The following is a 5,600-nucleotide window of genomic DNA, read 5'->3' on the forward strand; positions in this document are numbered from 1 at the left end:
CTGTACCAGTCATATTTTCATAATCCTCTGTTGTGTCTCCCCTTAGCTGTTTTTCTGTAAACTGAGAAGCCTCAAACTCCCTAGCCTTTCCTTGTAAGAAAGATGCAACACCTCCCCACCCACTGTAGGGTTAGTTCAGTTCTAGTTGTCAGAGGAAAAAAAATATGGCAATATCCTAGAGCTCACCAGTGTTATACTTAAATGTTTTAATGGTTTTTTTAAATCTTTGCTGCCTTGTAGACCCTGATTGGGTGGAAAGGCGGCATAAAAACGTTTTAAATAAATACTTGCCTCCATCTCCACCTAGGTGGTTAGTCTTTCCCAAAACTGCCAAGTTCTAGCTACTCTGTAAGTGTGGGGAGAGTGATGTCCCGTTTCTCTCCTTTCAGCTGGAAGAACAGCAAAGTCTGGGAGATGCTGTCAGCATGGCAGCTACTGCAACTCAACCGGAGTCCATCACACTGATGACAGCCACAACAAACAGTGGATGCTGAGACCTCATTTGAAGCCTGAGGGAATAGCTCTCTGCAGGGATGGCAGCAGCAGCAGCACAGGCATTTGGAGGCTTCCACGCTTCTGATTTGGAATCCAAATGATGGGTTACTCTATCAGCTCTTGGACAGGGCCCTTGATCATTGCTGAAGTCTCTATATCCAGTGTGTGAGGTAAACACCAAGAGCCAGGTGACGAAACAGCACGGACTGTTGAAGAGACCCTTGTTTTTCAGTTGGCCTCCTCTCACTGCAATAACATGCAATAAAACACGCTGTCACAGGGCTGGCTTTTCCTCCCATCAAGTTGCGTGTGGCAATTCCAAGATGCTGAGGAGGGCTGAATCTTAGTATGATGGCTGCATTTTACTCATCTCAACACTATTATAGACAGAATCATCCCTTATGGACAAGGAAAGATCTTAAAACATAATGGCCTTTATTCCTCCAGTCTCTGACACAGATGGTAGAATGCTCCAAGGTATACTTAATAAAAGTTTGAACTTGTGATATGTTTTCTGTTTATGGCACCTTGGGTTGCAAACCATTGGGGCCTGTGTCGACTTCCATTGTAATGCTTCTCAGCAAGAAGTTGTGCAGCTGTGTACAGTCAGACATAATCTAGCATCTAACACGGTGCAGGAATGATACTGCTGTGCAGGAGTTTGTGATTCTGTTGGGACCCTACTGGAACTGAAGGGGCAGGTAGTAGCTGTGGGTAGGAGTGCCTTTTGCTAGCCTAGGTTGGTTTGCCACCTGTCCTCCTTCTTTGAGGAACCACAACTTGGCCACGATAATTATGCTTTAGTGACATCCCAGTTAGACTGCTGTAACATGCTGTATCTGGGGCTGCTTTTGAAGATTATCCAGAGACTACCGTTTGTTCAGAATGCAGCTATCCAAAGGCATGCTGTTTTGCTCATACAAAACCAGTATTACAAGATCTGTGGGCTCTTAATACCTCAAATTCTGCCTGCTCCTATGTCAGCCTACGTAGATATTAGGATCTTCCACAAAGCCTCTGCTCTTTGTTGCCCTACCATTTAGAAATAAAGTGGCTGTTCAGAACGGAACCTTGTCTGCAGTAACACCAAAATAGCACAACTCCCTTGTAAGAGAGGTTTACTTTGCGCCTTCTCTGTTATAGCATTTAGGTGTGAGTCCCAGGCAGCTCATTTTCAAATATCTTTTGGAATGTTTTGAGTGCCTTAATTTGAATTGTTGCTGCAAATTGTCTCTTCTGTGTTCTGCTTTGCTTTGTTTTATTTTCATTTACTTTAGTTTGTGTAGTTTCAGCAGGTAGCCAAGGTGGGCTGTAGTAGAGCAGCTAGAGTGGAGTCTGTTAGCATCTTGGAGACCAACAAGATCTTTGGGATATAAGCTTTTGAGGGTCAAAGACCCTTTCATCAGATCCAATCAATGGAGCTTTGACTCTCGAAAGCTTATACCCCCAAAACCTTGTTGGTCTCCAAGGTGCTACTTGATTCCAGTCTAGTTGTTTAGTTCGTATACGGGTTCTTGATTTTTTTTGTTAGCCACTTTGAAGATTTAAAATGAAAGGTGGTTTATAAATTTTCTAATAAAATAATAACGAGAAAACCACAAGAGGTGAGAAGTGAGCTATCAGTTCATTCTGTAATATTAATAAGGTCAGAACTGCATGCGCTTCATAAAAGGGATACCATTTTGTTTATCCAAATGCCTATTTATTTACCATACTTATAATCTGCCTTTCTCACTGAGACTCAAAGCAGATTACTCCGTGTAAATCAATACACTCTCTATGATTGATACACTCGATAGGATAGTAAGCAATATACTAGGATGGCAGAAATCTACACAAGCATAGCATATTTGATGAGATACGGCATGCAAATATGCAGATACAATGCAGAATAATGCTTCGCCACCAGTAGAAAAAAAAATACAGCAGCAGGAGAGGCCAGCAGAGTTATCCAAGACAGCTTAACTATGACATTCCCCTGAGAGGGCCTAGCCCAGTAATTGATGCTCCTTTGTTTTGCAGGGACAGGGAGCTGTTCCCTCTACTACAGCAGTGGCAAGAACCAATTCAGCCACTCTGCAGCTAAAGGAGAGGTTGTTGCTGTGGATCCAAGATTCTGAGTTCTCCAGAACTCTTTGACAGGCAGTGGTATAATGGGTCAAAAAGATGCTTTCAATCAAGATGCCTTGGCTTGCTTTAGTGGGGTTTTTATTGGTATGTTTTTTATTATTGATTTGAGTTGCATCGTTATATTTTATTGTTATGATTTGTGTTGTATGCTTGGTTTTGTTTTATTGTAGCATGTTGCCTTGAGCAAATCTGGAGAGACAGCATACAAATTGATTTCAGTGCCCCATGTCTGCATCCTGTAAAGAATACGATGTAGAGAAGAGGCATTTACATAATGGCCTGAAGTATCTTGTTTTCCTTCATATCTTCCCTTTTTGGTTTTAAATTTCAGACTAAAGAGGAGCAGCTGATGGAATAAACAAGAACCTAGAGTTTATCTGCCAGGAGGGAGAAGAAGGAATAGAAGTGGTGCGGCCTCATTGCTGTTCATCCCATATTACTTTCCCAACTAGTAGCCTATATGGACTGCCTGATGGCACCTGGGTTTGGGACACTGTGTAACACAGAGTGTTGGACTAGATGGGCTATTGCCTGATCCAACATTGGCTTCTCTTATGTTCTCCAGATTTTTGAGAGAACATTATTTTACTTTGCAGGGGTGGAAACTAGTCAGAGGGTCAAAAATACTGATTTTACTGACCAAAATTCCAAAAAAACTGACCAAATACTGACAAATTACTGAACAATTTAATGTCAGCCTACTGATAAGCTAGCATTTTAAATGTAAAACTAGGACTTCATTAAAAATGATTATTATCTGGCCTCCACCATCCCCATAGCCAGCCCCATAGTTAGATGTAACCCAGATAAAAGGATTGCACACCTTTTTATTTATTTATTTTTATGAATAGAGGACAATGTTTTCATTATTGTACAAAATTTAAGGCAAAAAAGATTCCCTTTTAAAAATAATCACATACTGCGGATAGCAAAACAGCAAAAACATATTAAAAACCAAACATAAAGTAATAATTATGACAACAAAACGTAATTACTGTAAGGTAAGATTTGTCTTTGCTTTTACTTTATCTTTGGTTTTTTGATGAAAAAGAACCAGCCAGCAGCCTGCCATCCCTGGTGGAGGCCATGTTGGGCTGGGCATCGGAACACCCTATTGTCCTGTGTGATTTCAATGTCCATGCGGATGATGTGACCCCCACTCAGGCAATGGACCTAGTGTCATCCGTGGTGGCGCTGGGACTCACCCAATATGTAATGACTCCCACTCACCGGGCCGGACACACGCTCGATCTGAACTTCACTGCAGGGGTCACAGTGGACCGGGTCACTGTCTCAGCCGTGCCATGGTCGGACCATCATGCCCTGAAGGCCCATCTGAATGTTTCACCCCGACCCTGTTTGGGTGGCGAGCAGATTTCAGCTCACCCATGGAGCCAAATGGACCCTATGTGGCTTCAAATGGCCCTGCAGGATCCGATGCCCTCTGGCAGCTCATTAGATGAGCTTGTGGAGGACTGGCACAGCTGACTCTCGGCAGCCATTGATGAGATCGCTCCCCGACGCCCTCTGCGCCCTCACTCTAGGCTGGCTCCTTGGTTTACCCGGGAGTTGCGGCTGATGAAGCGAAGGCTAAGATGGCTAGAGAGACAGTAGCGGTGCCCCTGCAACGAAGCCACAAGAACATCTTATAGGACGTTTATGAGATCCTATGAGATGGCAGTCAAAGCCGCTGAGAGTATTATGCAGCCACGATTGCATCTGCGAGTTCATGCCCAGCCCAATTATTTAGAATAATTCAGTCTATGACTGTTCTGCCACAAGGCAGACCAAATGTTAGGGAATTGGACACTGGCTGTGAGGCCTTTGTGAGCTACTTTGCAGATAAAGTCATGACTAATTAAAGCTGGCCGTGATGAGTTTCGAGATGCCCTAAGGGAGATTATCAACAAGCACCTCTCAGAGGGACAGTTCCTTAGGAGGGCACTCAAGGAAGCTGTGGTTTGTCCCCTCCTGAAAAAGCCATCTCTGGATCTGGCCAAATTGGCTAATTACTGTCCGGTCTTCAATCTGCCCTAATTGAGAGGGCTGTGGCAATTCAGCTACAGAGCTTTTTGGATGACACTTCCATTCTAGATTCTTTCCAGTCCAGTCCAGTTTCCTCCCAGACCACGGGATGGAGACGGCACTGGTCGCCCTCACAGATGATCCTCCGGAGGCATCTGTATCGGGGTGGATTGGCAGTGATGTTGCTGTTGGACCTGTTGGCAGTGTTCAACATGGTCGACCATCAGTTACTGATCCACCACCTTGCTGATACTGGAGTCCAGGGACCTGATCTCATCGATGGCTGGCTTCCTTCCTTCAGTGTTGGGGACAAAGGGTGGCACTAGAGGAGCAGCTATCTCAAAGGCACCCACTGATTTGTGGAGTGCCCCAAGGGGCGGTGCTGTCCCCAATGTTATTTAACATCTACATGCGCCCCCTTGTCCAGATTACCTGGAGGCATGGGCTGGGATGTCACCAGTCTGTGGATGACACCCAGCTCTATCTGTTGTTGGGTGGCCAGTCTACACCGGAAGATCTGGACCGGGCGTTGCAAGCCATGGCTGGTTGGCTCAGACTGAGCCAACTGAAATAGAATCCGACAAAGACAGAGGTCCTACGCCGGAGCTCATCCAGCCTGTGCTGAAACCACTGCACTGGCTGCCGATAGCATACTGAATTCGCTTCAATGTGCTGGTACTTACCTTTAAAGCCTTTTATGTTCAGGGGTCCACATACCTGAGGGAACGCCTTTCTCCACATGTTCCCCAGGGAGCACTGCGCTCAGGGTCACAAAATCGATTGGCCTCCCAGGTCCTAAAGATGCCAGGCTTGCCACAACCAGGGCCAGGGCATTCTCAGTGGTGGCTCCGTACTGGTGGAATGAGCTCCCAGAAAAGATCAGGGCCCTCGGGACCTTTTACAGTTCCACAGGGCCTGCAAGATGGAGCTCTTCCACCAGGCCTTCGACT

Source organism: Gekko japonicus, unplaced genomic scaffold (assembly GCF_001447785.1).
Source record: "Gekko japonicus isolate JY-2015 unplaced genomic scaffold, Gekko_japonicus_V1.1 scaffold370, whole genome shotgun sequence".
Classification (NCBI taxonomy): domain Eukaryota; kingdom Metazoa; phylum Chordata; class Lepidosauria; order Squamata; family Gekkonidae; genus Gekko; species Gekko japonicus.